This window comes from Aethalodelphis obliquidens, unplaced genomic scaffold, assembly GCF_003676395.1.
Source record: "Aethalodelphis obliquidens isolate GAN/ISIS:26980383/991018 unplaced genomic scaffold, ASM367639v1 scaffold57, whole genome shotgun sequence".
Taxonomy (NCBI): domain Eukaryota; kingdom Metazoa; phylum Chordata; class Mammalia; order Artiodactyla; family Delphinidae; genus Aethalodelphis; species Aethalodelphis obliquidens.
This window is the reverse complement of record NW_020838001.1, coordinates 11,161,784-11,171,300: the sequence shown is the minus strand read 5'-3', so window position 1 is coordinate 11,171,300 and position 9,517 is coordinate 11,161,784. Positions and strand designations below refer to the sequence as shown.

Genomic DNA, 9,517 nt, shown 5'->3' with positions numbered 1-9,517 from the left:
TGTGAGTCTACAGATGGTGTCACTTGTACTTTTGCTTCTGCAACTTGCTTTTTTTCCACTCAATGTTCTGTTCCCAAGATCCGTCCCTGTTGGTGTAGCAGCTTGAGTGCATCTATTTATTCTTGATGTAGGATCTGTCCTGTGAACAGACCACAGCGTTCTCCTCCAAGCTTTTACGTTTAGCTTATTCCCAACTGGGATTCTCTTTCCAGATTTTCATAAGCATCTGTTAGGTGTTGAGTGAGGCCAGCGAGGATGGGGGTGGAGGGGCTGTTGCATCCAATCAGGTGGGAGATGAGGATGAGGGGCTGCTGGTGCAGATGGTTTCGAGGGACATTTTAGGGAACTTGGTTGAGGTGGAGGAGGAAGGAAACAAGACTTGGATTCTGGAGGCCAGAAACCCGGGGTTGAATCCCTCCTCTCATTTTCTGGCTATGTGACCTTAGGCATGTCACTTTGCTGCTCAGAGCCTCAGTTTCCTCATCTGTCATTTGGGATCATTCACCCTGCCTGGCAAGGGTTGAGTGAGCAGAGACATTTAGTGGTCAGGGTTTGAATCTATTTATTAGCTGATTGACTTTGGGTACGTTGCCTCATCTTAGCTTCTCAGTTTCCTCATCTGGAAAATGGGGATAAGAATAATACCCACCTCCCAGTGATTTTGGAAAAATGAAATGAGATCGCATATGTAAAATACTTAGTAAATGCTCAATAACTGGTAGCTACTTGTTATTATTACTGTTGTTGCTGTTGACTTCTGACTTTCCCACTAGATGGTAGGTGCTGCGAGGGCAGGGCCTGCTCTTTTGCTCCCATCTTCCTCCTGGAGGTCATTGGAAATATTTGGAGTCTAACTACACACTACTGCTGCATCCTGGGTGGGTGCCCTTGGGCGAGCCCAGCCCCCTCTCAGAGCCTCTATTTTCTCCTGTAAAATGGGGCTCATGGCAATGCCTACCTGACAAGGTAGTTTCTTGCCAGGCATATGGTAGATGGCTTCAAAGGAGAAGGAGCTCTAGAGCAGGTCAGGTGGGGCCCCAAGGGGGCAACATTTTCCTAGCAGTTCTGTGGCTCATTCAGTCCAGGGAACTTCCAGAGACGGGGCGGGGAAGGTTGTCACTTCTGGCTGAGCTGCTTTGGAAAGGGGACATGGTGGCAGTGAGAAGAGAGAGGAAGGGGGATTCTGGCTCTGCTGACCCCCCTGAGGGCAGGTTTCAGCAGCAGGGATAACCAAGCCCCTTGCTGCAGAGTGGGGACACTCAGGCCACAGTGAGTGGGAGGCTGACGTCCCAGGTGGCTGACCTGCCTCTGATGCCCATGTGCTGTGTGGCTCTGGGTACCTGGTGCACCTTCTCTGTGCCCCGATTTCCTTTGCTGTGATTGTCTTAGGGAGGCCTCGCTTCCTTGTCTGTTGGATTTCCCGGCCCCCGCAGACCCACTGGCCCGGCCCCCTTGCCCTCATGGAGGCTGAGACCAGGGCTCAGGGCCAGGGCTGCGCACCTTGACAACCCGCCCACGCCAGGCACAAAGGCCCATTGTTTGGGCCCATGTTGGCGGGGAAGCGGGCGGGGAGCAGCCGCCTTTCACCCAACCCGCTTGTGGTTGGCAGGGACTGAGGAGCGATTCACAGTGGTCCCCACGCCCTGACCGGGCACCTGGCCAGGCCGCCTCCCGGGCAGGCACCCTCGTGAAGCTGGGCCAGCTCGTACCCTGAGCTGAGCCTCAGTTTCCCCTGAGATCCACAGGGCTCTGGCCTCCCCTGTCACAGAGAAGCCACCCTGCTGTACTTGAGGTGGCCATGGGCACCAGGGCTTTAGGGCCCGATAGGCCTGGGTTCTAGTTCTGGGTGGTTTGGGGTGCGTCTGTTCACCTCCATGAGCCTTAGTTTTCCCGTCTGTAAAAGGAGGCTTGGAATCCACGACACTCAGGGTAGAAGGAGAAAAGTGATAATATAAGGCAGCATTCATTTGGCCATTCATTTATTCAGAAGTCCATACTGGTGTCAACTATGTACGTGACTGGTTATAGAATTTTAGTTGCCGTGTACGAAATTAAATGCAGTGCCCCTCATTCAAAATTAAGAATTTCAGGATGGTGCCAGCATGGGAACTTCTGACATGGGGCCCTGTGTGAGGGCCTGGGTCACACGGCCATGAAGCCCACCCTGACTGTGTGCCAGGCTCTATTCCAAGCGTGGGACACAGCCAATGAGACAGAGGAAAGCCTCTGCCTTCGTAGAACTGACAATCTGTCAGGGGACCTAGGGCTCCCTTGGGATTGCCTGGTAGATCTTTCTGAACCCGGGTGTCCCTGGAGGCAAGCTCCTTCTGGGCCTGCTCACCAGGCCATGCAGGGTGAACTGGGGGCACCCAGGCTTCCCTGTGAGGCGCCAGTGTCAGTGACCCCCACATCAGTCTGGGCACCCACAGTAGTAACGGCTGACATTTACTGAGTGCAGACTCGGTGCTGGGGCTGATCAGGGTGTGTACCCAGTGAATTCAGAGCATCTTTGTAATAGCCCTATGAGGATGCAAGGCAGTATACCTGTCCCCTGTACAGATGGAGAAACAGAGGCTCAAGCCAGTGAATGGCAGAGGCAGGATTTAAACCCAGGTTGTCTGGTGCCAGAGCCTTAATCTCCCCATGCCACCCTCTGCCAAGGGGGCCATTGGTGAGCCAGGTGATGTGTGCCTGGGACAGAGGCCCTGCTGGGGTTTGAGGATGAGAAGGGCACGGGTGTGCTGGTGGCCCACCAGCTGCCGCCTGGGTTGGCCCCGCTGTGTGACCCTGAATCACAGCCCTGTGTCCTGGGAAGCTTTCTGTGCCCCAGGCACCCGTGGGGCCTGAGTCACAGTAGAGCACACCCTGCCACCCTGCCCATCTCCCGCCTGGGCCTCGGGACAGGCAGGCCCTCAGAGCAGGTCCCTAGTCAGGAACTCACATTTCTACGCACTTTCAGGGGCAAGAGAGAGCCATCTATTTGCAGCCCCAGAAACACATTTCTGCCTTCTCTCCTTGAGCCCAAACCCACCCTTCAAAGTTACCCCAGGATGGATTGCTGGCTGGTGAGTTACTGAGCTCCCCATCGCTGGAGCATTCAAGGCAGGATAGCCTGTCAGGGGTGCTGAGGAGTGTTCCTGCATCAGGCAGGGCCTGGTGCTGGAGTATGTGTCTTCCAAAGCCCTAAACTTTATTCATGCGCTTATTTTTGAACAGCTACTCTGAGTAAGAGGTACAAAATCCAAAAAGTACAAAAGAATATGGAGTGAAAAGTAAGTCTCCACCCTTCCTGACCCCCAGTCTCCAACTTTCTCTCCTAAGAAGTAGACATTGTTTACCAATTTCTTTTCCCCAGAGCTAATTTATGTAATACAAATATATAAATTGTCCTTTCCTGTCTCCTTTCTACCTACACAAATGGTAGCCAATACATTTCATAGCTCATTCTACCCCTTATTTTATTTTTGTTTTATTTGACAGCTTATCGTGGACACTGTTCCAGATCAGCACACACAGGTCTGCTCTATTCTTCTTACCTTGCCACGTGGTATTCCTTTTTAAAAAAAAAAACAATAATCTGTAATACATATGATTAAAGGGCTTTTCAATCTTGAATTTAACTTTTTGGAATCTTTACTGTCCTTTGCTCTGGTAGTGTCCTGAGAAAATTTTTCAAAGTTTGCCTGGAAACTATAAGCTTTTCCCATATCTGTGGGGATTTTTTGAGTCTGTTTTGTTTGAAATTGTAAAAGAAATGAAAGAGAGAAAGAGAGGGAGAGAGCAAGAGTGAGCGAATGAGAGAGAGAGAGAGAAAGAACACCTTCCACCCACATCCCTCCATGCCAGGGACCAGTGATCTAACGGAGAACCTCATAGTATCAGCTCCTCTACCTGTAGTGTGGCCAGGCTGCTGGAGGAGGCATCCACGTGTGGTGCCAGGGAGCCCAGAGGAGAGGACTTCTTGTGTGTGTGTGTGTGTGTGTGTGTGTGTGTGTGTGTGTGTGTGTGTGTGTGTGGTGTGTCTGTTTGTATGAGGTCAGGGATGGCTCCTCAGAGGAGGGACTATTTAGGTGGGGCCTTAAGGGATGCATAGGAGTTCATATGAGATGTACAGAGATGGGCCTACCAGGCAGAGGGAAAACATGAAGAGTGAAATTACTTGCTAGATGCAGTAATGACTACCAGTTTCCATTTATTGAGCACCTACTATATGCCAGGTACTCTGCTCATAAGTCATTGTTGCATATAGACTCCCACACTTCTAGGCTATTATCACCCCTATTTTACAGATGGCAACTGAAGTGCAGAGCACAGTAACTTGCTTGTGGTCACACAGATTGGAGTATGGAGGTATTGGAGTCTGGATTTGAACCTAGGCAGCTTGCGTTCTTGGCCATTCTAATATTCCATGAGAGTAACAGGGATAGCTGGTGAGGCCCCGAATGTTTGATCTCAACCTTCTGACCTTCCCAGCTCAGGTCCTGACCCTGCTGAGAGGTCTTCCGTGGTTCCCCATGGCCCCAGGACTCACTGTCCTGAGCCACCCTCCATTCTTCTGGCCAGTGTGGGTGCCTTGGGAAGCGCCAGACCTTTCTGGGTCTGGCCTTGTGTGCTGGGTGCTGCAGGCACTGCCTAACTGTCAGGAAGAGGCCACAAATGCTAATTATGGAACAAGAGAATAATCGGGGGGCTCATACCCTGACCTGTCCCCACTGGTGGATTCCAGATGTGGCTGGAGATGGTCCTGGACTGCAAGATCTTGGTGTCCCCAGGCCTCAGGGCTCTGTCTCAGGTGTCACACTTTGGCCCAGCCTCCCTGGGCTCCCAGGATGAAAGAATGTGAGCAGACCCTGGCCACAGGAAACCAGGTAGGCACTGGGCCTGGGGCTTTTTAAATTTCACTGACCCTGCAGTGTGGGGATTCATCACCCCATTTTACAGATGAGAAAATGAAGGATCACAGAGTGCAAGTGACTTGTCTGAGGCCACACAGCAAGTCAAGGGCAAAGCCAGGATGTGAATCCAGACCCTGAGTTTGACTTTTAACCACCCCATACTCCTGCCCCCGTTCAAGAGGGTTTTCCGGTCTGCCTCTTGGCAGGGGCTTTATCTGTCTGTCTTACCTGGTCTTCAGGAAAGGGGCAACAAGCCCATTGCCCTAGGGGGCTTGAGTGCTGTGCCCAGAGCCTCGGGATCGAGGCCTCGGGACCTGTGGATGGCCTGGGTGCTCCCCCACCCCAAGGATCAAGACACAGGTCCCATGTTTCCTCTTGCTTCTCCCAGAAGTGAGAGAATAATAGTCGGTTCAAATGTCAGGCCAGCTCTGCTGCCTGTGGGGAGACTGGTTGAGCAGGTCTGGGGGAGGGATGGAGGGAGGAAATTATTAATAATTGCAAAGCAACCAGCCCTGCTGCAGGCCTTGAGATGTGTCTGTGTATGTCTTTGCAGGTATGAGGTTGGGGTTGCTAATTCTAGGGACCCCATCCTGGGGTGGGGGGCAGCCTGGGGATCAGCTGCAGCTTCCCAGGAGCCTGTGTGTAGGGGTAAGCTGAGGGGACACAGAGTTAGCCTCCCCGAGTTGAGACACACTGTGGCCTCCCTGCCTCCCCTCAACCCAGGTTAGGAGGGATCTGCTAATATCAAGAGGATGAAGGAGAGAGCCTGCTCTGTGTCTTCAGAAGCCATCTCACTATGTGCCAGGTTTAATTCTCACAACAACCAGATGAGGCTGATGTTGTTTTTATCTGCAGTAGATACCGCTGGAGAAACTGAGGCACAGGGGGTTTAAGTGGGATTTGAACTTGGGGTGTTTGATTGCAGTTAGACTGCCCTCACTGTCCTTTCTGCTGGGGGTGGAGGGATACCCCTTCCCTGGAAGAGGCCCCTACCCACTCCCCCAACATCAGCACAGTCTTGGTGCCATACCCCGGAAAATAGGAGTTGGTCTGAAGCTTCTCTGGACCTCAGTCTCCTCATCTGTAGAATGGGCACCACAGTAACTTCCTCCAGGGTCGGGGCAGCCAACTAGGGGAGAAGGTAAGGAGACATCCTTTCTGTCCTTGCATCTCCGGCACCCACCGCAAGGCCTGCCTGACAGCCATGACCACAGGTGGCTCTCCACTGGGTCTTCCTTGACCCCTTGGGTGCCTACCAGAGCTGGTTCCCTAGCAGGGCTTTGGAAAATTCACTCTGAAAAGTAAGTGATCGGTTTACATTTTAGCCGGAAAATGGCTTGAATGGTAGACCTTGAGGCAGAGTTTCGGGGAATGGATAGTGGAAATTCTGGCAGTCAAAAATGAACCTCTGGACCTGGGGCTAGCTGCCCCCTATGGCAGAGGCATGCCCGGATCGTGTGCCACTGAGACCCATGACGGGCCGCATCTCTGGGGGAACTCAGAGGCGTCCCCCTCCTTGGTTTGCCCCGAAGGGCAGATAAGGCCCAGCCTCAGAGGAGGCTAATGACAGGCCTCAGTGGTGACGGGCAGGCAAGTTATGAGGTGGGAGTGACTCAGAGGATTGCTCCATGAGCAGGGCGGGGCTGGGGGCCGCATGTCTGCCCCTGACTGGGCTGGCCTGAGGAGGGCCTGGGCACCCCAGGGAGGCCCTGCAGAGCCACTGGCTGTGGCCAGGCCAGGGTCTCACCCCTGTGACCCAGGCCCCTGTGCCACTTGGCATCCTTGGGGCTTGGCATTGTGTCTGGAGTGGGACCGGCTGGGTTTTCCCCTTGCTCAGTCCCAGGCATCATCTTCTGGGAAGTGGGAATCTGGCCTCAGAGGCAACAAACGCCTCACAGATTTCCTGAACCACAGGGCCAGGGCTCCAGGAATCCCAGATGAGCAAGAGGTAGAACCTCAAGCATGTATGGACTCCAAGAACCAGCAGATGATGGTTTCTAGATGTTTCCAGGTTCAAGGATTCATGGATTAGTAGATTTGCAGAATTACAGATATGTAAGATCAGGGAACCGGTTATAATTGGTTCCAGAGAATTCACTTTGAGTGAGAAATTAAAAAAAAAAAAAAATCACAGCAGCTGAAGAGTTTAGGGGTAAATTATCTTGGCATCTTCAACTGGCTCCCATATGGGTCAGAATGAAAAAATAAGACAAGAAAAGGAAAGTATAAATATTCATCTTTCTCGTTCTATCCAGCGAGAGGGAAAGCACAGGAGGCTAAAAGTCAATGACTGGTGAATTGAGGCTTTCATTGTACCGTTTTTTTGTTTTTGTTTCTACTTTCTTTGTGTTTGAAATTTGTCAAAATAAAAAGCTGGGAAAAAGTAAAATAGAGAATAAAATGTAAATATAAACCATAGCATGTTAGATTATACAGCTTGCTGATCTACAATATTACGACTTTCTAATCTATGAATCTGTAATTCTCATATTTTTTACACACTTATGCATTTATTATATATATTTTTTAAACACTTATGCAGAGCACCTACTGTGGGCCAGGATTTGTTCTAAGGGCTCCACAAATACTAACTCATTTAATTCTTACAACACCCCTGCGAGGTGTGTGTTGTTATGATGCTCATTTCACAGACGAGGAAACTGAGGCACAGAGTGGGGGCTAACTTGTTCAAATCATGCTCAATGCACGTTGTTCAGTGTCTACTGTGTGCCAGGTGCCGTGCTAGACTCTGGGACATAGCAGCAAGCAGGAGAGACAGTGTCCCTGCCCTGGGGGAACTTGGCAGTGTAGACAAATAATAAACAAACGAGTAAGATTGTCCTAAGTGCAAGGAGGGGAAGAAGCTGCCTTGATGGAGGGCAGGGGGTGAGGGCTCCCCTCTCATCGAGGGAGCAGGAAAACCCCTCTGAGGAGGTGATATCTGATCTGAGACCTAAGGGGAGGAAGGAGGCTCACTGGGCAAAATGCCTGCTGTCTTCCCAGGCTGTGCCTTCTGCCTGGAGCACAATTCTCTCTGCTTCTCTGTGCCAAACTCCCACTCACTGTTCCAGGTCTGGCTGGGCAGGCATCTCCTCTTGGGGTGGGAGGTGGACTGGGGACTTCCTTGACCCAAGGGAGAGCCTGTCCTTCAACACCCCCCACCCAGCTGTCTTCTCTCTCCTCCCTGTTCCTGGAGCAGACCTTGGTTACAGGGAGGCTTCATTTGGATCAGCAGCACCACCCACCTGCCAAAGATGACAGTCCAGAGAGGTTAGGAGCCTTGCCCACGGAGTCTAGCAGGTGTCGAGGAGGGATCTGCACTGGGGATTTATTTACACGCTGCGTTTTGCCGATTGTCTACCTGCCCTCCTTGCTGCCCTCCTTAGATCAGAACCACAGAGGTTAGCTCTACCCTCAGAGGAAGGCAGGCGGGAACCTGAGCCCCTGGGCTCCCAGAAGCACCCTGTGCCCGCTGCCACCCTCTGAGCCCCAGTGAACAGCAGGAGCTCCCTTGGGGCAAGTGGCCCACATCAACTGCCCCTATAGACGTGTCCAGACTCTTTGCTCCCCAAGCCAGTTCCTGGCACCGACTGGCACAAGGCCAGGCTGCCTGCACGCCTGGCTCCCATCCTGGTCCCAGGGGCTCCACCAGGGGGTGGGGACAGGGAGGTGCTCAGGAGGCTCTGCCTTAGACAAGGGGTACTGTGCATGGGGGTCAGGGCTCAGCTCCCCTCCCCCAGGCTCTCTCACTGGGGAACCTAGTGGGGAGGATGGAGCCCAAACACTGGAGGCCCCAGACTGGGTCCAAGGCCAGCTCTATCCTTTGAGGCCCTGAAGCCTGGGGATCTTGGTCTTCTCAACTGCAAAATGGAGACCTGCTCCAGGGATGAAACAATAGCACGGTGGCTGGCACACAGTAGATGCTCACTAAATGCCAGCTATTCTGGCCGCAGATTCCACTGTTGAGGACTTCTATGATTCGAGTTTCATTCACTCATTCATTTTGCCAGGACTTACTGAGACCCTGCTATGTGTCAGGCCCTGGGCAGAAGGTTGCGGTCACATCACAGAGCGGAACGGACAAAACCCCCGCCTTTGGGCAGATAGTGCACAAGTAAACAAACAGCATCATTTCAGACCGTGGTACAGGCTTAGGAGAAATATAGCAGGGAGGTGTGGTGCGGAGCAGCCGGAGAGTGCCTCTCTGAGAAGTAGCTGTGACCTGAATGAAGGGAGCAGCAAAGGCAGAGGCCCTGAGGTCAGAATAAGTTAGGGGGTTCAAAGAACAGAAGAGCAGCCACTGTGGCAGGAACAGAGTGAGGGAGAGAGGGTCGGAGAAAGAGGGAGGGGGTGGGTCCTTCAGGGTCTCAGAGGCAGGAGGAATTTGAATTTCTTTCCAACAGTGATTATTATAAACAAAGGCCAGAGTCATGAGTGACTACAATATACAAAGTGCAAACTCATCGTGATTCACTTCCAGCCCAGAGCTAGGGCCCTCTGGATCTGGCACCTTAAAGAAAAGCACCTGCACACCCCTCCCCTGCAGCTTTTCTTTTTCAAAGAAATACACAGGTAACAGGTCACTGCAATCTGTTAGATGTGAATGCGAGTTTGTTAGTTGC

At 52.2% G+C, this 9,517-nt stretch overlaps 1 long non-coding RNA gene across 1 annotated transcript; it reads left to right on the top strand.

Annotated features, from left to right (window-relative positions):
* Positions 1–687: 687 nt before the first annotated feature.
* LOC113609600 (uncharacterized) lies at positions 688–3,559 on the top strand. Its single transcript, XR_003428716.1, has 2 exons — positions 688–3,272; positions 3,481–3,559. It is a non-coding gene; the product is annotated as an uncharacterized LOC113609600 (long non-coding RNA).
* Positions 3,560–9,517: the final 5,958 nt, after the last annotated feature.